The sequence below is a fragment of the Phaethon aethereus genome (assembly GCF_964289735.1).
Source record: "Phaethon aethereus genome assembly, chromosome: 7".
Taxonomy (NCBI): Eukaryota; Metazoa; Chordata; class Aves; order Phaethontiformes; family Phaethontidae; genus Phaethon; species Phaethon aethereus.
Genome location: NC_138583.1, coordinates 19,929,246 through 19,956,310, shown reverse-complemented (window position 1 = coordinate 19,956,310; position 27,065 = coordinate 19,929,246).

Below are 27,065 nucleotides of genomic sequence, written 5' to 3'. Positions count from 1 at the left end.
TTATGCCAGCATGGCAGTTTGAAGCAAACAGTCAAGTAGCTGGACACCAAGGATAAATAAGATTTCTGCTAATCCTGCTTTCACAGCAGGATACTAGAAAATTTAGCTGACCTTTGTTAAATAAGCTCAATGGGTCCCTTGAGAGATGGTGAATTACTGTGATCAAGCAAAGAATGTCTGCCCCAGGCCATAGCCTGCAGAGTGAGGTTTTTTCCTGCACAAGAGGCTGCAATCCACCCCCTTCCCAGGAAAACATTTCTTTCATGCTAAGGGGAATAGGCCACCCCAACCTACTGCAAAGCCAGTTGTGCTCCATCTACAAAGCCACTCTCCAGAGTATGGAAGACATTCTGCACCACGCAGCTTTGGAGCTGTGGCACTGGAAACTCTCACCAAGGAAGCCAAGCTCCCACGAGAGCACCTCTTTCCCCGAGATGTCACTACCACGGCTGCCCATTTCCCTGCTCACTGGTTTGCCCTCTGGACTGCCAGTACATGCACCCATGGGGGGCTTTCAGGGGGATAGTGGAAGACAGGCAGCATCTGGGACACAAGCCCATCAGAGATGTTGATGTTGCAGGGTCCCTTTGCTGATACACTATGAATCCAGGGGCACAACGTGGACCAGCACAGTACCACAACCAGATGCAGCCAGACTAAATGTCATTGTTACCCAGCACATTTCCTTTGGGAAATTTAAAACCTTTAAAAACACCTGTCCACCTGTTCCAGCTTGACTAGCTGGAATTTAGGCCACATCAGCTGACTGGCTGAGGTAGTAGATGTGACAGAGCAGTGCTACACCAGGTTTTCTCACCCATGTTCTGGCTGAGGTGGATTTGATGAGACACATAGGTCATACAGGGTGACATCAGCTGAGACATTAACATGCTACAGCAGGAAACGCAGGTTATTTCCTGTCCAGGCAAAATAGGACAATAAACAGTATTGCAAAGCTGCATCTAGGGTCTTTCATTCAGCATCTAAACAGCTGGAGCAGAAAACTGTCCTGGGCTAGCCCCTTCAGAGTGAACTGAGCTAGGACAACTCCCACCCAGCAAAGATATGTCCAGCATTACATTCCTGGGTATCCACAGTTGCTCCAGATGCCACTACTTCTTTCACAATCTCAGGTAGCAAGAACGAGCAGGGAGGGGAGAAATGCAATTAGAAACTATTTTTTTCTGGTTCTCATTCTGTAAGCAATCCCTAGTTATCTGGATAGAAAAATACCTGGATTGCCTCCTCATGGCAAAATAAAAAAGAAAAAATCTGCTTCAGTCTGGCTTGAGCCCCCTTTATTTTTCTCTCTCTCTCTGTCTCCCCCCAACTCAGACCTCTCCAAAGTTCTCAGCTGAAACAGATCACATGTTTAGAACCTGTGTCCATAAAAACAGGATCATTTTTATTTTAGTTTTGAAGCCTATTTCAATGACCCTTCTGGGGTGGGGGTGTAGGGAAACAGGATCATTCATCGTGTTTGAGCAGCACAATTCCATTTGCCAGGCTCTGAAATGAGAAACTCACTGCTGATGAAGTCAAAAAAGGGAAAAGCTCCTCTGTGTCATTTTTCTCCTTTTCCCCACCTCAAGTCTTTCTTTTCTTCCCCACCCCCCCGTCTTCCAGCAGGCTCTCTGGAGATGAAGGGAGAGAGAAGCAGAAAGGTTGGTGTCTCAAGGGAAACCCACACCTCTCAATATTCAGAATATTGAATATGAAGTGTCAGAGGAGTTATCAATCTTACTTTGATGGCACAAGGAGCTTCATTTGTTAGTGGATTATGTGAAAGGGGCCTTTCAGAGCCATTCACTGACTCTTCAAAACACATTTCACCACTGGAGCTTTGTTATTGCTCATTCTACACAGCGTCCAGGTAGGAAGCGGAGCTACATCCAGTCCTGCCAATCTGTCCTAGGCAGCAAGGGAGGTGCAGACAGGTAGAAGTACATATAATGGCAGCAGTGCTGTGCAGAGCAGTAGCAGCATGAGGTGAGGGACACTTCTTAGCTAGTGGAAAGCCACATATGCTACTTCAATTGGTTTGTAATATACGATGATGCAGACCAAAACACGTAACAGAATTAGGTAAACCCTCTTCTGACACCAATGGCCACAGCATCAGTGAAACCAACTGAGCCTAATCCTCTTCCTCAACTGTAGGCTCAGCCCAAGACCTCCTAGCCATCATCGGCATGTCAGCAGTCTTCCTCACCTCCTCCCTAATCCTAGTGTATGCAGAGAGACACCTCAGCAAGGACAGGAGAACAGCCTAATTCTGAGATATGCCAGAGAGCCCCAACTCAGCAATCACATACCTCACACAGCAGTATGGAGACCTGGGTCCTGGCTGACAGCAGAGCAGCAGCAGAGGCTCCAATGAGATCAGTAGGAAATTATACTGGCAGGGCAGCTCCTAAAAAAAAAATACATATATATATGTACTATCAGCACTACAAAGTTTCCAAGTGAAAGACAGGTCAGCCATATGACAAGCAAAGACAGGGGGGCAGGACTGCTCACTGGTGAAGAAAGATAACACTGTTATGGACCATAGGCTGCAGGTTATATATTCTGGTCTGTATGGTCCTCCGGCTCCTTGTCAACACCGCAGTTTGGGAAGTTGACATTTCTAACCCACAGCTGTTTTCTGCATTGTGTGATCCATAGCCTTCAAGCTTGCGCACAGTCTCCCTTTTGGGCAGCCAGAAGGGACATGTTTCAGTCTTCCCCTAATTAGTCTCTCCTACCACTACCTGATTTTTCCTAAATACCAGCAGTTGTTTTTGGGGCTGAACCAGATAGCACGTGACTCCCATTCTCTCTTCACTTTTTACTAACTACTGTAAATAGCAGACAAGTAAGATACATATAAGCTCCAGTGACCTAAAAGAGATCACATGTATGTTGCTCTGACCAACAGTTTCAAGCCTTGAAAAATAAAGGTTTGATTCCTAAATGTACATTCTCTACTACTAAGAATGTTCTGCTGCTCAGAAGTTAGTATAAGCAGCACACCCGTTCAGAAACCTGGACATCCCACAGTATTCAGTGCCTACCCTTGCATTTAAGAACCAGCTGGTGGAGAGAAGTAAAGCTCCCTTGATGCCCAGGGAGCTACATTGATATAAGCTAAGTAAAGGTTCACACCCCAACTTTTACACAGGCAAGGTTGGAAATGCTGGACTACGACTGTTTCCTGCAGAGCCAGCATGTGGAAATGAGGTGCTGTTGTTTATGACAGACCACTGTGAAGGAAAAAAAAATCTCCTGGTCTCAAATGTGACCTTTCCATCAGAGGTCACCAAAAAGTCATCAGTGATTTCATCAGATATCAACCAACTCAATTGCCCTTACGTGCACACATAGCAGTAACAACGTACAGGTCACATTCATTTCCTTGTGTGAGTCAGTCACTCTGAGCCCAAGGCCACCAGTTAGAAGAAAGAAAGATCGTCTGAGATCCTGAATTAGATTTCTGCTCTTGGCTCAGATCTCATTCTCAGAAATATGCCTACTGAGTGCTTACAGGAATTATACACCCAGTTTAGAGTTACAGGAGGGTGTCCTAGGGATAAGGGGGCTGCACTGCAATGCCATAAATCAGCGTGGCTCTACCGACACCCCAGCACCTCCACTTGGATCATGGATCTGCTCCAGCATGTAAACCCCATGGATTTGTTTGGCTGCTGTCCGATGTTAGCATGGGAAAGACAATAAAGAGATGAAAGAATAATAGAGACATGAGGGTGACCATTTTCCAAAGAGGAAACACTTCCTCTAGCTGTCAATGATTTACAGGGTCATGTTGTTCATTGCTGACATATTTTATTGTCGTTATTTATCACATTCACTACTGGAGCCCTAAGGAGCCCCGCACAGGAACATGGGCTGTTTAGCGCAAGGTGCTGCACAAATACAGAAAGCTGCCAGAGAGGTAAAGACACCAGAGTCCTGCCAGCTGCTGCCACTGCAAAAGATACTGCAGATTCACAGCAGGACATAAAAGAGGCAGTAGGGGGAAGATGGCAGGTGTCCAGAGTGCCAGAACATTTCTCAGCTCAGCACAGAACAAAAAGATTCTCTTCACTCCATCAAGTTTATAGAGTTAAGTTCACAAATGCTAAATGCTTGCATCATTTTTAACGCTTTCTTACTGGCCACAAGGCTGTCAAAATGCAGAAGAACTGCCTGCGCAGCCAGAATCCTGAACAGGAGATTACCCAATAATAATTATTATTATTGGTATTATTACTACAGATTTATACAGGCTGCCTCTATCAAGAGAGACATTGTATTCCCCTTGCGAAATAACATTTGCTTTGCTCTTCACAGAAGAATTAGAGGCTTTACAGGCAAAAATATACTGGCAAGCTACTCCAAAAGCACTCTAAGGAAAAGCAGAGGTCTACATCAAATACGTACATTTGCACCTGCTTGGTCTACGATTACTGTTGCAGTGGTGTAAATCAGGAGCAATGTTCCCGGAGTCAATGCACCAGACACTCCACTAATAGAAATCAGTGCAGTTCACTGACTTCACATAAAAACCCCATAGACATCATACAGGCAAGAGAGCGCAATCAGGCCCTGTCCGAGATCACCCCGTGTCCATATGCTGTTATTCATTACAAAGTATGGTCTCAGTGCCTGGGGGCTCCTGGGAAGGCCAGAGTCCCCACTCCACTACATTCTGCACTGATCAGTAATGACATGCAGCACCTGCTTCAACAATTTGCAATGAAGAGAGATTGAAACCAGGTATATTCTGGATACACTCTCAGATGATGAAAATACTGCCAAGTGTGAGCCCATACAAGCCCACATTTTTCTTCAAGCCTCAGCTCCCAATCTAGCAAGTTGATGAGATTTTGGAGTGAGGCTTCTTCAAGTAAAAAAGAAGCCCTTCTCAACTCAGACCTTCAGGCTGGTCTTTCTGCCCATTTCTGGTTTCCAACTGCATCTTCAGTGCACGGCACATTAGCCACTGGCTGGGTTGGCTCTCAATCCTATTTGTGCTAAATCAGTCTAGAAGGAACTAGAAGCCCAAAGTACAAAACAGCAGAAAGCAAAGACTGGGTAACAAAATGCCACTACAACCCTTGTGGGTCAAAATTGACACAAACTTTCCAGACTGAGTTTTCAATGTGCCTGAACTTGAGTCAGAATTACCAACTTGACATGCACATTTATTTTACTTACTTATTATTCAGATCTAAAGAAATCATTTATCTCTGTCAGGAAAAAAGTGAAATACCAACACACACTAGGAAAGAAAATAAACACACCATTGCTCCAAGACTGTGGTGTGGGAGCTATGCAGAGCTGGCAGCCCAAACCCTCGTGAGAAACAGTGTGGCTCCTCCCTGCTCTGGTGTGTTCTCAGCTGTTATTTAGCTGTGTTATTTTAGTTAAAGGGAGTAACCCCAGTCTCCCAAAGAGAAGCTTCTCCTATTACCCGTACATACAGTTACTAACCAAAAAAGAAACAGGGTAAGAGGCTGTGCTGGACCTCCACACAGCACGGTACCTGCAGTCCACATGGGAGGAGAGCCATGGCTGTCAACAGCCAGCCTAAAGGCCTCTCCAAGGTACAGCATCCTTCCTGGACCGTGCTGCAGGTCCTAGAGATCCCTACAGATATGCAGCACAGCACTGCCAAGCTCCCCACATCAAAGACTTCCAGGAGGTCATCAGGAGACAGCTTCAGGGCCATGCCCTACAGCACCTGTGCCAGAATGACCATCCAGGATCTCTTTGCACCCCTGTGATTCTACTACCCCACAAAAAAATCACAGAATGGATGAGGTGGGAAGGGACCTCTGGAGATTGTCTAATCCAACCACCCTGTTCAAACCACAGTCAACAGCAGACGAGTGCTCAGGGCTGTGTCCCGCCAGGTTCTGAATATCTCCAAGGATGGAGACTCCATAACCTCTCTAGGAAACCTGTTCCAGTATTTGACCACCCTCTAAAAATCATTGGTACATTGCTCACATGCGGAGATATTCAGCCACCTCCTAAGCTGATTTGTCAGCCACGTGTCAGAAATGAAATGGAATAACTCCACTGTCCCTAGTCAGCATGTTACCAGAGTATTGTAACAAACCTACCGCAGTAGTACTTGGAGCCCAGCTGGAGCTCGGGGCCCCATATGCTGCATCTGTCACACCATGAACAGACAAGACAGAGAAAGAGCGAGGAAACGGGATGTAGAGAGGTGGGATGGTTCAGTTCAGCTCACACAACAGTCAGGACTAAAACCAGGGTCTCCGAATCCTCTGTTCATGTCACAGCATCAGGAAAACCATGCTGAAACAGCCACAACAAAGCAGTTTTCTGCGTTGCACTTTGCCACCAATGTTGGTGACACTTTTATAGTAAGTACAAGCTGTTGCAAGTTTAGCCTTTATCTCTTCCTGTTCATAGATCTGAAAAGGAACAGCTTTCTGCAATACAGTTCTTTGAGTATTCCTTCCACAAGGAACATGCTCAGGTCTCTATTGCGGTGGTTCACCTTCAGAAGAACTTTCATTCCTGTGTAAGACATCTGAGGTCACTAAAGTTATCTGCTCCTACTACTGCAGCATGGATTAACCATGGAAATAGAAAATAGCCACAAACCAGGAATTTTTCAGAGGGACCAAGAGCCACATGTGCCTACAGGATTTGAGGGCCATAGGTCTCCTTCTCATTAAAACTGCCAGGTTTCACACACACACCCCCTGCGCTACAGTCTGGCGTCTCATTTGTAGGGCTAACTCCTCCATCAGGGCAGGGATGCACGCGCCCCGAGAGCATCCCCTTTTCCCATTTGTTACCTTCTGCCAGCACTCTTCTGGTTAAAGGAAAAGCAGAAGGAAAGTTAAAGAGCAGCAACAGCTGCTCCGGTGTCTTCCCCAGATGTTCAGCTATGTTCAGGCCGTTAACGGCTTGAGAAATCATTCGTCAGCAAAGGTTTTGCTGCCTTGCAGGCTTATCTCTGAAACAACATGGTACTTACAGAAGAACTTGCTCTCACCCTGCCACACTTAGCACCTAGACACCCCTTGTCATTTCTTAACCCACCATACTCTGTATTCTCTCTGGGCTGCAGGAATTACTCAGTGCCATGACAGACAGAGATGCAAAGATGCACCCAGCTAAGACTGTCCACGTGCAGTCACAAAATGTTCCATGGATTAAAAAAAAAAGTTAATCCAGTTTTTCTGGGGCCCGTGCTCCAGCATATCTCCCTGCTAGAGTGCTGTCTTCTACCGATTATCATTCAATTACCGTTATGATTCTCTGTTACGGGGATTGATTGCAGAGGTCAGTAAAAGGGAGAATTACAACAAGTGAGTGTTAATGTTAAGATCAGGGCGGAGCAGAGTGGCTCACGTCCAAAGTTATAGCACATCAAATTACAAACAGCAAAGGGCAGTTCAAGCAGGCCAATGTTAGGACCTCTTAACACCAGGTATCAAGGACTTGGAACTGAACCACAGTGACACGAGCTAATTGCCAGAGGGATACAGTCAGGACCAATTACAAGTGTTAACTGCCGATTAAAATGACAGGGCCAATATCAGGGCCACTACAAAGATCAATTATGGGATTACAGCAAAGGCCCACAAGTAGATAAGAACAAAGCCCACCTGCAGTCACATAGAGAAACTCAGATGAGGAGCTTCCAAAAGTGGGAGAAGACTTTTTTCCCTTGAGGTAGCTGAAGACAGGCTCACTCTCCCACAGCTGGCACAACTGAGGGTCAGTGAAGTTCAGGAAACAAGGCTGATTTACTCCAGCTGGGGTTTCATCCCCAAGGCCTTCAGCATTGGTAGGAGCGGGGTAAGATATGACTTACCTTGTCCACCATGTTAACAGCCTCACAGTTGTAAAGAACTACTAAGACGAGCAAGAGACAGCTGCATCTACAAAGGGCTCACTGAAAAGGCGCACAGGGCATAGCTTTATCAGCCTGAGGAATCAGCCAGGTGTGAAATCCAGACCTCCTGTACCTCTTTGCCAGTGTTAACACCAGTGAAACCAGGATCAGAGGTTTTAAGCTCAGCCTTGCTCTCTCCATGCTTAATTACCTGCCCATCCATAAGCACATTATGCAGTGTGTGAAAGGGCTTCTCAGACCTCCGCTAAGCACTCTGGCTGTTTCAGAGCAACAGACAGAGCTTTACGAATAACCCTAGGGGTTTTCCCCTCCATTTGCAGAGCTCACACATTGCTCTTAGGACCCGACCCACCTTCCCAGCTGACGTAGACCTTCTCATCCACTTTGAAGGCATCTAGCCACAGCTATAGCACAATCGGGACAGTGGCACAAAAACATCATCTCTCCTTTGCCCTCCAAAGCCATCTAGGTGAGGAGTGAGGTTTGAGCGTAAGACGGGCAGGCAGAAAAGCCACGCTGGGCTGGGGGAACACACATGGAGATTTCCCTGGGGCCTGAACTTTGGTTTGTTCAAAGGAAGGTGCCCAGGATCGGGCACATTTCTTCCAACTACAAAACTCTGTTCCAGGTTCTCTCTCCCCTGGGTATCAACCCATCAATACCTAAATGATCCCAGCTTACAACAAAATTGCTAAATTTCCATAGAGTCTGACCACATCCACCTTTGTGGCAGGACATGCCACTCCAGAGCCTTTGACACAGCAGGGAGTGAAAGTGTGGTTCCTCTGCACGCCAGCCCTAGAACGATCACGTTACACAGCCCGAACACCACCCAGGCTGCTCAGATTTCTTTGGAGCCGCAGGACCGATAACAATGAAGTGAGCTGCAACCTCACAGCACACCTGCCCCTGCAGCATAACCAAGGCAACGCCGAAACCCCAACCCAAAAAGCACGTCCTTCTCATCCAAGCACCCACCCTGACGCCGCCCAGCTCCCAGGCTGTGCTGGAGCACCAGTTGCCCAGGCTGGCACACGATGTCCCTTTTGCCAGCTGGACAGGATCCCCGAATTCCTGTGCCATGCGGAGGCAGCCGCTCAGAGCTGCGTTACCTTCCCAGCTCACCTCTGAGATGCTGCCGTAAATCCAAAGAGACATTATCCTACCTGCCACAGCGTTACCTCCTTGACTGCCAGCAACGGCAAAGGGACTGGTGAAAAATGCTGTAAATTAATTAACATCAGACCTCTTGTAGCTGTTTGTTACTGTAAACAAACATTTTAATATGCAGTAATTAATTAAATCTGCCATGCTGTCCCCCTCCTCCCATTGATCTTTCTTCAGCTTTTCTTCTGCTCTGCCTCATCTTTTTCGCTTGGTGAAACAGATCACTTGCAAACAGAGACACTGCTTTCCCAGTGGTCCAACAGCAGCGACCCAATTCAAAGAGATCACTTTCCTCTGCTTAATCAAATGTTGGTTTCTTTTTTTGCCCACACACACTGGGTTTTTTTCCTCCTCCTGTGTACATTCTTTTCTCCCTCTGACACCTTCCTTCCCATTATCAAATGTAAATATAAAACTTTTTTTTTTTAAGATTTAAACACCGCAACACTTACCAGTTGTTTCCCAGACACAAAAAAAAAAATCATCAGATGACTTATCTTGGCACTATCCACTTTCCTTCAGCAGAATCTTTCCAGCCCCATCCTACCACAGCTCAGCTTTTTTATTCTCTCAACCTTAAGCTGAGCCCTAAGTTTTCTCTTAGGCTGTAGGCAAGCTGTACCAGGCACCGCTTGGAAAAAACACATCTCCCAGCTAGTTTTGCCTGCTATCTCCAGCTTGTATTTGATAGCCCATTAACAGTCCCCCCAGCAATACTGCCTTATGCTTTACCTTTCTCCCATCCCTAAGCACTAACAGAATCCAACTGTAATGCTAAGATTTCTGCAAGGCTGTAGACAGAGCCCCACAGCCACTATCCAGGCGGACTTGGTCACTTTGAATGTGAAAGGTTGGAGATTGGCTTTGGGTCCAGGCTAGGGAAAATGCACAAGATGCCGGTTGGAACAGGGTTGAAAACACATGGCAAAAGGAAAGCAGGTACTGTCAGGAGACCTGGGATGGAAGAAATGTGTCTACTGACCAGGGATAGGGGAACCTGTTCTTCCAACCAACCAGGAAAATAAGAGTTTAAATAAAAGAGGCATAGTTACAACTGGTAGAAAGAGCAAGCCCAGCACTCCAGTCAGAGTAGGTTGAAAAGCATCAAAGAGCAGGAAGAGCAGGGCTGCTCCACGACAAAAGATAAACCAAGAACCAAAGGCAACCACAGTAAAAGCAAGACTCACCAGCCAGAGTGCAGTTTCACAGTATCTAAACAAGAGTGCCAGAACAGGGCTCATCAGCATCCCTGGACAAGACGAAGTGTTGAATTAGGTTCAGTCAGGAGCAGCATGAGATGGTACTATCAACAGGACTGAAGACAAAACTGAATCTTGGTCCGAAATCCTTCCACAGGGCAGAGCTGAAGGTAGGTGTGCCTAAAACATAGGTTAACAAGGACTGAAAGGCTGGGCCTCAGATGAAATGAAAACTCACAGACCAACGGGCAGAGAGGGTGTGGGACCCAGGTGAGGTTTGTCAGGCCAATTCAGTGCAGCAGCAGCCCTCAGGGCCCTCACTGCAGCTTCCACACACACACACACCCATCAAGGTGTGTCTTCACACCTTATGAAGATCTGGGTACCAGCTGTGAAACAATCTATCTGGTTGCTATGGGTTGACATGGGGCTATTTCACGGGACACATGGAGCCAAGGCAGGAACATGGCATGGGGGACTTGGAGCTAGGTCACAATCATGGCAGGGCCATGAAAATGGAACAGGGTCATGATATGGGGGACCTCAAAGACATTTAGACCAGTTTCTTTTCCCAGTTTCACAGCAAATAGCCATTTGAACTGGTCCCAGCCCAGGCTAGGTTCCATTTGGCATGTTCGCCTGCTCACTTCCATGTACCCGATGGTAATATTTGGATAATGGCAATAATGGCAGGAGTGCATGGCTTTGTTGGATGAGGACTGGGATTTTCAGTGTCTCTGTATGTGCATAAAGATGAAGGTGTGTGCGAATGAATTTACACATAGGTACTCTTGTGTAATAAATGCTATGGCAATGCATGCTGTCTGAAGAACGATCGCTCTCATTGATATATTGTACCATCTTCACCTTTGTGCAACATCTCCAAAGACACCCAACAAAATTTTACTCCCACACCACACCACCTGCTAGTGTGGGTGGGGCTGAGCCAGCACTGTGTGAAGCAGGAGGCAGCTGGAGCAGAATGAAGTTCAGTTCCTCCCCTGTACTGGCTTATTCTGCAGCAGGGAGAAGTCGCCTTTCCTGGCAGCCAGAACAACCACCCAAAGAACCATTCCAGAAGCAGAGGCTAGGAGCCATGAGCCCTTCTCCCTTATCCTAATCGCTTGACATAATCCTTACTCCTTCCAGAGAACAGAATTTCTGCAGACCAGGCACTTCACACAGAGGCCACTGGCTCTGTTCCACTGCTGGGGGAGCTCCCTAGCCACCACGAGGCTGCCAGGCTGTCCTAAGGTTGCCTCGTACTGTTCAAATCACGGCCTTCACCATGAAAGTTGGCTCCAGGGAAGCCAACCGGAGTCGTGAGTACCCAGCACCTCTCAGGAGCAGGCCCTGCATTTGCAGTTTTATTATCCATTTTTCTTTTAATGTCCTGCACACTTGAGAAACCCTGTGTGAGAGTCAGAATGAGAGAGGGAGAAAGAGAGAGAGCAAGCTCATCATGCCCATAAAAGGGACAGATTCTGATTAGCTGAAGTTATAAAAATGATTTATACTTGCAAACATTATTTCTACTTGTATTGTTTGCCTGCAAGCGTTAACATCACGTCATGGACACTGTAGCCAGACTCAGTCATCCCTTGAGACAGGACAGATGGCTAACGTCCCCTTCCCATCAAAGAAACCCCCCAATGCAGAATTGGGGTGACCAGAAGAAAGACTTCGCTCTGGCTCTTGGCACTTCCAAGCCTCACGGGAGCATTCATCCTCGTGCAGCCAAAACAGAGTCCCAGGCACCGAGAAGAGTGATCCTGATAGCTTCTTCCCCTCTCTGCTTGGCATTTCCCGAGCAGGAGAAGCACGCTGAGTCCTGCCTATATTGTGCGCTTTCCCCGCCTCCTGCCAGCCCAGATCTGGGTTTATTTCCTCATCCGTGATTATTGTAAAGAGGAGCAGAATGAAATGCAGATGCAAAACATGCTCGTAAGAATTTCCTCTCTCTCTCCCCCATCTGCCAGAGAATAGATTTTAATCTTTAATCCATGAGCAATCAGCGAACACTAGCGAATTGCAAATTACAGATGTTTTACTGTCTTTGGCATTTTTAGCTTCCTCGCTTCCCCACTGCCACTCAGTGTCTTTCTCACATCCTCCCCTCTTCTGCATTCATCGAATGCCACGCGCCATCACCAAAACCATATGACACTGTCATCATTTGGTAATTAAACCTTTACTCACTTTAAATACGCAAAGCTGGCTGGGGTAAGCAGCACTTAACCCTTTCCTGGCAGGCTCTGTATATATCTGGAATGAAGGGAAGGGGGCGACGGTGGACAGAACAGTAGGTGAGGGGAAGCCCAGAGTTTGAAATCATGTCCAAGTGCCGATGGCTTTCCTCAAAAGCATTCCTGCTCTCAGCGAGGCCAAAAGAGATGGCAAAGGTCTCTGCTTGTTTCCATTTACCTTGTGGTCTGGGCTGTGTGGTGCTGCTGACAGAGAGGAGCATAGGCTCCTCTGTTAAACAAACCCTGAGGGCTGCTGGAAGACACTAGGTCCCTGATAAAGAAAATCTCCAGGAAAGCTCACTGCGACTTTAATCCTGCACCACACTTCTGTACTAAGCAATTACAGACTCAGCCCTGGACTAGCCCTGGCCGCTTCAGGTTGTTTATTAGCACAAGCTGTTCCTGTCTGAGGTCCTTGGTTTGACTCTTCGCTGCCCAAATTGAGACCTCCAAATAAAATCAAGTGGAGGGGCAACAGACATCAGACGTAGGAGCATGGGCAACCCCTCAAGAAAGTAGGAAAGTAGGTTTGTAACCATTCTTCCTTTCTCCTTAACCCCCCAGTGAGGTCAGTACAGCTGAACGCCCGTGCATACATCATCTAACAGTTCCTGGGAGTGTATTTCAGCTGCGAAGAACAAGGAAGAATTTTTACACTGCCTCAATTGCAAGCTTATAGAGAAAAGACAAAGCATGGCACAAAATGCCTTCAGCAAGAGCTGCTGTAGTAGCACGGGTCTCTTGCCTTAGGGTGGCTTCCAGCAAGGGTCACAGCAGGGTCCAAAGCACCAGAAAGCACCCATCCCTACCGGTCTGTGAGCGATCTGAATCCCCGCGGAGGTTACACAGCAATTCTTTATCGGAGGAGTCCAAGGTAAATCGGAAATGGAGAGCATGAGCTGTGGCAAGAAAGAGAGAGAGGGAGGGAGGGAAGGATGGAGGGAGGAAGAAGGGTGGCTGCAATTATTTTGCCATAGATTGGCAGGGCCTGCTTTCCCTGTAAGAAGACTGCAACATTTGGGGAAACATAAATAACAGTTGACAAGAGACGGCACCGCAGAGACAGGCAGTAATTGTTTCACCTCCCTCTGTGCCCTGTCCACTGTAGGCTCCCAAGGAACTACCTTTGTATCTTAGCTCGAGGCAGCAGCTCAGGGCCCCTCTGGACCAGGAACAGTGAGAGCCTTAATCATTTTCTACAAGTTTGTCAATTTAACAAGTGTTTGCCCAAGGGGCACCTGTCTTCTTGCTTTCCTTTATTCCTCTCTCTGCTTGTTTGTTTGCGAGCTGGTGCATTCTGGCTGCTATCACCAGCACACCAGATTCACACAGGTCTGGCTCTAAGCAGGATGCGGCCATCGCTGGAAGCAACATGGTTAATCCTAGTTTCAGAGGTTACTAACTGGTACCCTCTCCACTTTCTGCCTTCATCTCTTTTTTCCCCTCATCTGTCCTTCATGTATGTGCAGGCTGCTGCAGTCACAGAGAGAAACAGTGATCCTTCCCTCCTTCCCTGGCTGTGTCCCTGCACTGGAGAATGAGTTTACCTCACAGCAGCTGGAGTCAAATTCAACGAAAGGCTGAGCACTGGCTGTCCTTGAAAACGCTGCCGTTCAGCCGCGTCCCCATGGGTCCTTGGGCAGCACCAGGGAGCTCTGGTTCACCGAGACGTTTTGGAGCGGCATCCTGCTGCTGGGTGACTCCTCTGAAAGCACATGTGTGTTGGGCAAGGAGGAGGAGGAAGGCAGGAGTGAAGACCAGCCACTGATGGGAAGGGGCCACACTCCTGTGCCAGGGCCCCGGGCACTCTCAGAGTGCAACAGGTTGAAACACAGAACTTGGGAATTTCCACAGTACTTCAAACCTCTAAAAAACCAGGTCCTGAATCTGCTTTTCTTTCTATTTTCCTTTGAATGCATTAATAATAATCAATTCTTTCAATAAGAAAGGATTAAAGTGCCGGATTTGAAATATATTCCTCTGTTTCAGATTTTTCAGCGTAGGGTTACTTTCACAAACTGTTCCCATTGGCCATAACCCTCAATATCATTATAACGTGGCATTAGAACAACTCAGCATTATCTCAGCAAAATTATTTACTTCCTCTCACATCACTCTGAGCTTCTGTTCTGAGAAAGCAATGGACTTTAGTGCCCAGGATTCCCAAGCCTTGGCCTTAACCCTGGCCTTAGCTCAAACCCTGAACTTGACAGCCAAGCCACCCATCTCCACAGTAAAGTAGAATGTAGGACACAAAAGTTCAGAGACACCAGATCTCCTCCTTACTATAAAGATCTAACAGATTCTGGTAAAAATTAAGGCCAGTCAATCTTTATATTCTGACTCAAAACCAAGTGATAGCCAGAACTGTCACCCCATAACAAGAGAGAACGAAGGCATCAGCCTCAGTGAGAACCAGGCATTTCTCTAAGGATGATGACCCTGAAGAATTATATTAGTTTTGACTTCCCCAACCTAAAACTTCACTTACAATGGACAGCCCATCCTTACAGTTAAGAGAAACTTAAGATTCAGCAGCTGTGAGAGCCCTGTAGTGTCCAACTAACCTTGGTTCTAGTCATTTAGCTTGAGATGGTTCTCCAGCCCATATTTGAGGCTGCAATAAGATTTTTATTCTCGTTAGGCTGTGGGACTATAGAGACTGAAGTTTCTAGTTCAATGCCCCATAGTGCTGGGCCCTATGTCTTCAGGAGAAGGCCATGTTTGACTGGCAATATTACAATAATGTTTCCTCTGAATTACTTGTATGGATTTCATTGTTCTGATATTTGAGCACCAAGTCCTTTTTAGAGGTCTCTTCACATCTTCAGATCAGTTATTGCTGTCTTAAAGACAGGGTAATAACACAGAGTAAATTCAGCTGATACCTCTTGCAACAGTGAGCTAAGCCACAAATGGGATCCAAACTTCCTGCATGTTCCCATCCTAGATTTGGTTTAGGTCTAAATATTAATTATGTGACCAAATGACCAAAGTGTTTAAAGAAGTCATTAAAGATGGGAGAAGGAGGACAGTGCTTGCATTTACTCCCTGTGAGATGAGGCAAAGAAGAAAGGGCTGACTGCAAAACATACTCATGTTCCAGACATGGCTTTTATGATGGAGCTGGGTGGAAAGAGCTCAGGCAACAGGACATTACTGCAGGCAGGCAATAGCAACGATCCCAAGAAACCTCCCTGTAACTGTGATTTTTTTATACTGAGACTGGCCTTGAGCTTTGCACTCAGGTCAGACTCTCATTGATTACAAGGGGAGACTTGCCTGGACCATGATACATTTGAGAAAGGCAGGCAAAGAACATCAACTCAGCCCCTTGGGTTCACATCAGGCAGGTTACATCTCACAGAAACCATACAAGAGGCAAAAACCTCAAGTCCAATGGCAGATCTTCCAGGTTGCCCTCTTGTTGGCTGTTCTTGATCTTTGAGACAGTGAAGAAATGCTTTGCAAAAGCCAGAAGTACCACAACAGCTACTGTTGGGATTGTCACCTCTGAGAAGGTATCAGCGTGAATAACAATGATCCACAGATCCCAGCGTTTCACTTCAGCTGCAAGAATCCTACAGCTGACAGCAGAGTTTGTCTCCATAAGCTGCCCTATGCTCTCTCCATGCTTGGAACTGCATCCCAGCCTCTCCAAGACTTGATGCCCCCAGGCCCTTCACATGCCAGCAGTGGTTTATAATCTCAGTCTCCTCACCACTGGCAGGCAAGTCTTTAAGAAAAATGGGTGCAAAACCCAGGAAATGTGTGTCCTTATTAATCACTGTTAGGGCTGACAGGAGGGAAGTGAGTCCTGGACCATACCCGAATGCAGCAAGGAGGGAGGGAGAACTGGAAAGTCCACTTCCCAAACAGTAAACAAGGCCCCAGAGCAAAGCCCAGAGTGACTTGGATGCAATTAGAGAAGCTGAAGTGTGTTTACAGGTTCCTTTCAATCTGACACAAAGATGGACAGGACCAAAGCAGACATACCAGGGCATTTTCCACTTACCACTGTGATCTAGAGAAGTCTTTTCTGCCTTCCTCACCCACTTCTTGGTGAAGAACATCTTCCTGGGTCGTTTATAATGAAGGTCAGAGGTCATTTATAATGAAGGTCTCTTCATAAGAAAAGATGAGCAAACGACAATACATGGAGCATTTGCAAAGTCCTGGTAAGAGGAAGGGAGGCGGAAATGCAGCCATGCTTCACCCCTCCTTCAGGGGCCGCAGCCACAGTCTGCTGGGTGCCGGAGTCAGAGCAATATTTTTCTCTGTGGCACTTCTCTCTGTGTGTCACTGCTATTAGAGACCCCAGGCAGGACAGAACTGGGATGGGATAGGCACTTGCACAGCACTGACCATAAAACATCCACCACTGTGGAACTAACAGGGAGATCGGTGAGGAGTTTTTAGGAAACAGATCTGATTACCCCTGCTCAGTCCTTCCCGTCTCCTTTCTACAGCTTTGCTGTACATTTTGCTGGTGTGGGGGGCTGAGGTTGGGCCGGCAGAACAAAAAGGAGGAGTGGGAGTGAGTGCTACAGAACAAAAAGGCACTGTGCTTAGGGGGATAGACGACGATGCAGGAGGAGAGATGAAAGCAAAATAATAATAACAAACTTCAGACACTCAGTATTTGACACCAGACCACACTGCTGAGGTTTCATCTGTGGTTTTCCCCAAGCTTAACTAGAAAGCATATGGTATGTCCCATTTGATCCTGGGAGCTAGCTGGATCAGTGCAGGCCACTGTGTATCTATACTCTCCCCTCCAGCACACTAAAAGATCACGTAGAATAATGCAGCTGCCTCTTACCACCCTGCCCGATAACACCACAGGGCAGCCTGCACTATGAACTGCAAGGGGCGATGGAGACGCTAGGATATAGCGCGGACATGCAGCCCAGATGACTGCCATGGAAACAACTTGGCCAGCCTGGCTCTGCCGGGGAGGAATACCTGCCCTAGGCCAGCGCCCCAGCAGGGAGACCACGCTGTTGAAGAGAATAGGAGCCCATTTCCAGACTGCTTCTTTGATTCCTCCTGCCAGCCTCAGCTGTTCCCCTGTTGTCAGGCTTTGGCCAGGTGCTTCCCATCCAAAGTATTCTCAGGATCTGCTTTCCATTTTTCACAGGCCAAAGTAGCTGAGGTCACATGGGAAGATCCCAGAGTGAGCAACATATTGCTTAAGAGCTTCAGGCAGCAATGGAGTCTTTGGTCCTGGAGCTCTTGGTTGAAAAAAGCAAGGTAGGAAAATGTTCTGAAATATTTAACCTGGCCTTCTAGCAAATGAAAACGAAAAACCACTCATCAGAGTGTGGTAGGGCAAGCAATACAAGCCACTTCTCTTCTCAGTGCCTTTTTTCCTCATCTCAACTTTTCCCCTCCAACAACCTCACGCCCCCCACCCCAATGCCTTTAGATGCATGTGCTCGTTGTGTTTGTACAGCACCTTGCACACAGCTATGCTGGTCTCTGCTCGGCTACCTGGGCTCACAGCAGTAACAATGACAAACTCCATAGGCAGACAGTCCGCTGGGGGAATTGGAAAGGTCTGGAACACAAATGGAACTTGTATCAGCAGGAGTGGGGGTGGTGGGTACTGCAGTACCCTTGAGAAAAGGGCCTGGCAAAACCCTAGTAGGAAAGCAACACCAGATGGGCTTGCATAGAGCACCATCACGTGGACTGAAACCTGGCTGATGGCCCGTAAAACAAAGGTAAGGTAACATGATAATAATCAGCACAGGGGAGGGAATCGCTGAGTTTGGTGTCAGGCCAATTCACAGGTTTATTAATGATATAGAGCAAAGCATATCAAATGCTATAGTGGATGATACCAAATTCTCCCACTTGTCAGCTCAGCAGCTAAGACAGGGCCAAGCAACGACTCTCCGCTCATTTTATGTCTATGGTCTAATACACGTGAGGTCTTCTACCACAGCTATGGCCACAGCACCCATAACTCACTGATCACTTCCCTTTCAAGAATTAAATAAACCTCAGCCTACTCAGCATACAAAAGGATAAGGGATCAATCCGCCCAGCAAAGCTGAAGGCAAGCTCATGTGCTGGGAGTTACGTGAGCACTTGATGGTTGAATCACGCTATGCTTAATCATGATAAAATCCCAGTATGAAAGCAGACAGGGCATGAACACCAGCTATACCATTACAACTGCCCATGGGTGCTTTCTAATACCTGGGAAATTCATGGTAGCTTAGCCTTTTAGTGGGGGGAGGGGGGGGATAAGAAAAGGGGGGTGTTTGCCCTTGATGACTTTGTCCTCCTCAGTATAGAGTGCTGCAGCACAAGGACATGCACAGAAACTGCCTGAAATAGCCAACACTCAAGGCTAAGGCTCAATTCCCAAGCTTGTTTCACCCCATGGTAACTTGTTCGGTTGAATCCCAAGTGGCCGCAGAGGAGAATTTGCTGTTTCCTCTTACTCTCTGTGGACATTTGGACAATAGGACACCACGCCAGTCACTCCCAGAAAGTGACTATCAGGCTGGTTGCCAGGATCTGTGCAATCAGCACTTTAATTAGTTTGGCTGTAGGTCTGTGATAAAACACATGCCAGTCAGAGGAGGCAGGTACACTCCCACACCGCTCTGGTGGCACCAGAGAAACCAGCCAGAAAAAAAAACAAGGAGGAAGGTGGCTTTTCAGCAAGCAGATGGGAAAGTCAGGTTAGAAAAGACAGTGAGCTGGCCCTCAGCTGCAATATACAAGTCCCATGAGCACAAGGGTTTAGTTCATGAATGAGGGAAGGAAGAAGAAGCATCTCTACAGGACACCGGAGACAGAGGAAGGTCTCACTAGATGTAATAGGAGTGAAGCAAGCAAGAGGCAACTTGTAGGTTATGTGGAAGTGCCCCAAGAGAGAGGATGGAAGCCTTGGAATTATTTAAGTCACTTGAAACTTGCATGGATAAAGCATCTGACCACACACAGTGAAGAAGAAGCTTCTGCTGAGCACCTGGAGAGGGGTAGCCAAAGGACCAGCCCATATTCCCTATGCAGGAGTGGTTCCCACCAAGACACAGCTGATGAAGCATTCAGCTATCCCAGAGCATTGCCCAGTGGGTAGCAGTGCAGCCAAATGCAGGCAGAGCAATACTGAGGGCTCCTTGTAAGCTCCCGAATCAGTATTGGGAAGTTTGGCTCATCATCAGCCCCTGATGTGAGTTCCTTCCTTTGCCCAAGCAGACTGCTGATTAACTAGGAATTAAGCTGGCATGAGACAAGAGCTTGTTGATGTCTCTATAATGCTTCAGCTGATAGACAAAAATAACTTTCATGTTGTCTATTCTGCTTCATCTTCTGCAAACATGCCTGGTACTGCCAGACTGTCAGCCAAGGTCCTTCCAATACTGCAGTTTTATGCTTGTACTCAGCGGGAGATGTGCAGCTCACTCACACTCCCTTTCCCACGCATACGTGTTCAGCCACGCGCAGACTCACACACTCATGCGTGCTCCCACACATTCACACTCACAACTCAGTCACCCACACACATGTTCACATACAAGAGTCCCCAGGCTGTCTGCATATGGGCATCCACCAAATGCTCAGGGTGCCTATATTGTGACATACGGAAACACACTTTCTCACCTCCTTCTCAGGCACAACCATGTCAATATAAAGGTGTGTGCATGTTTGAAGATGCCTTCACTTAAAGGGATACGTTCTTTCTCCTATGCAATCACCACCCAAGCACTCCCCCACACCTCAGCACAGATACCATATGCAAATCCCATACCCGTTAGACATGCTAAGACATGAGATAGTATTTACTTACTCACATACAATACATATGCATACAGCATGCTTATTTGAACATGCCTGCAAAAGAGTGCAAATACACTGCAAACCTAGCGAAAGAAATACTTTTAAGTCACGTTCATGTATGTGTGTGTGAAGCAGCCTCACTGAGAAATTAATTGCTGACAATTTTGTAAGAAGCGGAAGAGTTGCTCTTTACCAAAGATCAAATTCTCTGTCTCCTCACAGTTGTGGCAGAAACATGGAGCAGTTTTAAACTGCAGATATTTGTTACCCTAATTAACATTAAAGACTCCTCACAAACCAGTTTAAGAGAGAAAAATCCTGCCCTGTTCCCCGAGCCCAGCATACAGTCAACTCCAATGCCCCCCCTGCTACCTGTACTGCCGCAGCACCGGGTCCCAGGCGACGGAGCAGCAGCCCACAGTGCTAGGAGCTGTACAGAGCGGTCCTGACTTGAAAGAGTTTATAGCCTACGTCCCACATCCTCCGTGCCCTGCACAGCACGACAGCCGTTTGCAGTGGTAGGGCCTGTTTTGCCTGGATGAGCAGTGCCTGCTCGCACTCTCTCCCCTTGCCCACTCTGCGCTCGCTTTCCTGGCCGCACACATCCGTGCCGCTGGCTTCCTGGCAAACACACCCGGCTTTCCCCTCTGGACTCACCAGCGGGCACCCGATTCTCACCAGCCTCCACAGAGAGTGACGGCACGGTACGGACAGACCTGTGCAAGCGCTGAAGCCAGCAGCAGCGCAGCCATGACGATGCAAACCTCAGCATGAGCTGTGAAACCCTCCCAAGAAGTGAAGCGGGTATTAAGCACAGAATCCAGCTCGGATTAATTATGGACTATGAGCAGTACCCACGCTAGCAAGTTTAAAGCCAGGCCAGGCATGTCCACATGACGTAACAGTCTCTGACACACATCCACTTCACCAATACAATCACTGATGTGAATTTGATGTTTCATCCGCTTAGAATATTTTCTCTCTCCAAAGTTGCTAGTTCATTGGTTCTGATCTTTCCAGCGGGAATTTTTCATACCTTTTTTGAAAATAAATTTTCTTCAGAAGCCAGTGACGTGCTAGTAATGGAAGAACTACATGTATGAACAACTCTGTTTCAGAGTTACAGCTTTTCTTCTCCTTTCCCTAACCCTGTCCCTGAGAAGTGTGAGACACTAAGACCAAAGCCACTGGCATTTGCACAGAACACACTTTGGCAGGTCTGCCTCAAAATCACTTTGGTAGTCATAGGCTAGCTTCAAATTGAATGTGAATGCTTTCAGAACAGAAGCAGTGGGCTTGGGGAAAAATAAAATAATTAAATGGAAAAACTCCCCACTGTAGTTCAGTTGTTAAAATGAAGGAATTCAAGTTAACTTTGCATTGCACACCAATAGGAAACACATGGGGGCTATCCTCCCAGGCCAAGAGAACACTAAATCTAGAGAAAAGGCACACAAATTTTCATGCAGAGTTGAGGGCATAAGGGCTCATAAGAAAGCAAGCATGGTCGTACAAGCAAAGCATCTAGCAATGCATTCTCGGAGCATCCTACCAGCCTCCAGGAATAAATGGTACTGGCACCAAGAGATCCTAACATACATGTTAAATAGGAAAGGAGAGAGTAAAAACAAATGTAAGGCCTCTATAGGGAATAAACACAGATTGCAAAGGTTTTGACCCGAAAAAGTATACTAGGGAAGGAGAAGGTGAAAGGGGCTGTTCTTAATCTCTCCATCAGGTTTTGTCTGACCTAGAAGCCTCCATGATCCTAGAAAATGGTTTTGAAATATTGATTTCACAGACAGCAGAAGTTAAGAGGGACAGGTGCCCCCCACCATCACCTCACAAACCGTTAAACTCTTCCCTTGTGAGTATTTATCGAACGCTGTCAGTGAGCAAGTACTGGGGAGGATGGGCTTTTGGCTAATCCTTTGACTTCTTGACCATGGCGAAGGAATGAATAAACAGCAGCAAGAACCCCAAATAATTCCTCGACAGAGCCTTCAGGCCTCTGTTTGCAACATCAGCTCTCAAGAACAAGTGTAAACCTCAACGGAAAGCGCAAAGGTCTGCAGCAGCTCTGTGGGACAAGAAGAAGCACCTGTCAGGGAGGAACAAAGGCCAGCTGTCCCCTCAGGGCGCACGAGGCGGGGGCCGAGGGCAGCCCCAGCGCAGGCATGCAGTGATGGGGCAAGGTCGCAGGGCGCCTGAGCACAGCAGGCAGAGCTGGGAGTCGGTAGCAGACTCCATCGACAGACCCAAGCAAAGCAAGCAGTGAGCCAGCTCCCAGGCCCATCCAGGGGAGTCCCATCAGGAGCAAAGGGAGACAGGGTCAGACAGGACCGAAGAAAACACTCTAATATGGGTCCAGAGTCCATGCAAAAGTCATGTCTCCATGCGACTGGAGACAAACTGCAACATGTGTAGAAGGCAGGCATCCAGGAGACAAGCTACCTACAAGGCAAGCTCAAAGCCCATCCGAAGGGCCAGACGGAGAGGTACACCTTCAGCATAGCCAAAGCAAGGCCCAGGTCTGAGCTTACATGGAGCTCCTGGGCCCCAGCCCATGGAGCCAGAGGGTGTGGGGCGTGTGGAAGCTCCAGGTGAGGCTGGTCGAGGCTGTTAAGGCCTATTGGGGCATTCGGGGACCTTTCCTCAGGACAAGGTAGATTTGTCCAAAAAGGATGTGACCAGCATAACACCCAAGCCCTGCTCAGAACAGAACGCTGTATAGCCCATGCCGCTCCAGAGACATCCCAACAAAAAGTACCCAGGAACCACCAGAGCGCTTCTGCAAAGAGGAGCTGAAGAAGAGTCTGGGTGGGATTCAGGAAGTCTGGTGCAACCTGCTGGCCTCTGGATCAGAAGATCAAACCTGCTCTTGATTTTGTCCAGGCCTGAGGGGACAGCTTAGATATTTTGTTTAATAGTCCTTCACTAAATTAGCAATGACCTGGTTCCCAGCTCTGCTGCTGTTTTTCTTTGTGTCTTCCATCTGCTTTTGCCTTTGCTCCTCACTAGTAACATGGAAATACTATTATCCATTTTTCCTACTTAAGTGCTCAGTACTAACTCTGAAAATCATTTCTGAAAAGCATCCCATGAGGTTTTTAGATAGGTGCTTTGAAGAATAATAATTCTTTCCTAAATCAAGCTTTTAGAGCAAAGACTGGTTTGTATTATGTCTCTGCCTTACAAGGTGACACCAGAGTATTAACTAGTTAAATAATAACATTTCTGTTAAAATAATCTACCCCCACACCATTTCACTTTTTTTTAGAGAAACTTGCACTTATCGGACCTGTTCACTTTAAAAAAAAATTAAGAAGCAATACCAATGAAGTTATAATACTTGTTTAAATAGTATAGCTGAAAAATAAAAAAATTAGTTGCTTTGTGTATGTGTGATTTGGTTTCAGGTTATTCTTTAACCCTGGACCATATGAATTACTGTGATTGCCCAGTTGCAGACTTCTAGAAGAGGAAAATGATCTTTACACTCTGAAATGACCAGAAAGCTTGTTGTGTGTTTTTAAAGAAGGAAGCTAGTTTGATTCATAAAATATACAAGAGTCCCCTTGTCATCGCCAAACTTTGTAACCATCCTGAGTCAGTTACAGTTTGAGATATGAGCAAATTATCAATAAACTCTACATCCATCTGGTTTGATGGCTGAGGTTTGAGCTAAGCTTCTCCTTGCAACTGTATTAGGCTAAAACGACATTTCTTAAAATACATGAAAGCTGAGAGTTGCATATAATCACTTGACTCCAGGAGCTGGGACTGAGAGAAATCACTGTTAGGATAGGCTCGGGGACCATATCCCAAGAGCTGTCCGAGCAGCTTCTGGGAGGCAGCTGGTAGATAAGGTTGAGAGCCAGCCCTCGCCCATGCCCTGCAACGCATACACTAACCCCTCCAATACTTCATTCACACAACTCAGGCGGAGCCTGAGAACAAAGTTCTTAAATGCTAACAACGACCAAGTGAAATAACAACATCCAATCCATGTTCAAAATGCACTCCCTGGGCTAAAGGGCACTCAGTTCATTACTTCTGTATGATTCCTTTTGCTGCTGGGTGTTGATCGTTTGTGCTTGCAAGTCTAACACATTTGTAAGGGCATCTAGTGGCTGGGGAGGTTGCGGAGCAGGGGGTGATTTCCAGCCTTATTTACATCTGCAGGGATATATTCTATTAAAAGTCCATCTGAGTGCATCTCCTGCACATGTACCTCTCTGAGTTCCATCTCAGACCACCCAGCAAAACAAACAGCTAGGACTTGGGCACCTCTGGCCCAGCTGAGATCAACAGAAAGCAGAGAGTGAGCTGCGCTCGGCTGAACGACACCGGCAGGACCTGCTCTAAGGATGCTGCTCTGCGGAGCATCTCAATCAACCCACAGAGACAATTAGAGAAGAAGAAGGAAAATAAGTGCCTAACTTTCCCTTCTGGTGGGCAGCAATGAGAGGGCTCATGCCTGCAGCACAACCAGCTTCCAGGCTGTCAGCAGAAAGCAGCAACAAAGGCCGGGGGGGCAGAGCGACAGTGCCCCCAGCCCCAGTGGAGCAACCCGGGCTGGGCAAGCAGCATCCCTGGCCCACCTCCCTCCGGCTCTGGCAGAGGCACCCCCCAGGGGTGCAGCACAGGGCAGGGGGCTGGAGGCTGCTCAGGCTCCCCCCCTCCCCGAAAAGGGAAGCTGAAATAAAAGGCAGAGGGAGCCTTGTGTGTGTTTTTATTATTATTATTTCTGATTAAAGAGGAATTCATTTCATCTTTGCCTCCTGCCAGGGGCTGAGGTGCCGCCATTGAGGTTAACGGTGCGGAAGAATACAAAAAAATTTCATTGAGGAGGATTATAAAAGTTACTAGCTGGAACATTAACAGAAGAGTAACTTGTAAAAAATGCAATATTACAATATTCACAAGGACGGTAGAGCGTGGTAAAGCTATAAAATTCAACATTAAAATCTTCTACAGCCTAGATAACCTAGTTAACAAACATTGTATTGGAACTACTTTTTTTCCGCGGTGCTGAGGGGTGCGTGGGACCGTGGGGCGGCGGAGCCGTGGGACGGCGGAGCCGGGGCCGCCCCACGGCGGGGGGGTAGAGGCCCTCCGCGGCTGGTGGGCCCTTCCCGAGAGAAGCGCGATCCCAAAAAGGGGTAAATAGAGACGCGGAGCCGGCGCGGCTCCAGCCCCTGATTCAGCGCTGATGAACTTTTTGTCATTAGCAAAGCGTGGGAAGTGATTTGTCTCATCCAAACCCGCAAAGAGGAAGCATCGATTCGTGTCATTTGTCACCAGCACCAAGTGCCCATATAAATAACAGCCAATATATTTCGCTGCGCCGGTTGAATTCTGCAAGGCAGAACACCGGTAGCGTTTGAAGAAAAAAAAAAAAAAGACGTGGGGGAAATCACACAATACTACTACTACTACTATTATTATTATTGCTATTATCGCTGCTCCTAATAATAACGTTCTCATGCAAAGACGTCAACCTTAAAGATAAACCGATACCACCCTTCCAAAACCGGCGCGGCGAGCCGGTTGCCGTCGAAGCCCGGCTACACCAGGCGAAACTTATTTCCCTTGCAAGAGGTGGGGATGGCATTTCGCCTGCTTGTGCGTTGTTCTAATGCCGTTTGTCGCCGCATCCTTCTCCCCCCTCTCCCCGCGCCCTCGCTCCCTCTGTTCGCAGGAAGCAGAGAGTGTGAAAGGGCCGGGAGAGAGGAGAGGGAGCGAGAATTGCTCTGAGCGGCTGCGGAGTGGAATTCAGTTCCCTGGGGAGTTAGCAGACAGTTTGTGGAGATGTTACTCCAGAGTTTCAGACTATGATAAATATGATAATTTGTATAAAATTTGAATGGGTTCTTGTTTTCAGGGAGAATGCCTCCGATGATGAATGTTCATGATTTTCAGATAGATGGCTGATAAAAAGTGTATTGAATTGTTGAAAGCGATTTTAATTTTAATTCTCTACCTGCAGATGTCTGATAATAATAATGTCTCCTAATAAAATAGGAAGGTGTCAGTTTAAGCAGCAGTATTTCGCTTCACTTCATCCTTCCCATCCCCAGACTGTGGCAACATTAACCTCTTCTTATAAAAAGGCACATAAAATTATTATAATTACAGAGTTATTAATTTTAAAAAGAGGGTTAGCAGGATTTTTTATTATTATTAATAGAGCTCGCACAGTACCCCTGCAAGTAAATCCCCGTGTGAAATGATGGATCCGATTGCTAATTCTATTATTAGATATTGCCTAGGAATTGCCTTTCGAGTTTTTAATTAGAGTAATTGAAACTAGAAGAGGCGGGGCTAATTATTTTTATTTTCCCCCCTTTGTTATTATTTAAAAGTCATTGATAATGCTCCCTGCATTCAGATCTCGGCTTCAGAAGGAGACTTACAACAAAGCAACAAAGGGAAAACAGACAGATCCCCGGGTCTGGAGGTCGAAACTCCCAAGCCAGCAGCGTGCGTGTATTAGGTTTAATTGGGTTTTGCAGGTTTGGGGGATCTCATAGGAGACCATCTTCAGCCCAGCTCCTCCTGCCCCTGATCTGGGCTGATATTTCATGTCAAAAAAAAAAAAGGGGGGGGGGGGGGGGGAGGGAAACAACCACAACAACAACTCTGGCAACATGAAATCAGTGACCTGGCAGTTACACTCTAATTAGCGCCTCCTGCGAAGCAGCCCAAAGCCGGCCCGGGAAAATCACAGGCGGGCACACGCAGCCCGGGGGAGCGGGAGGCGGG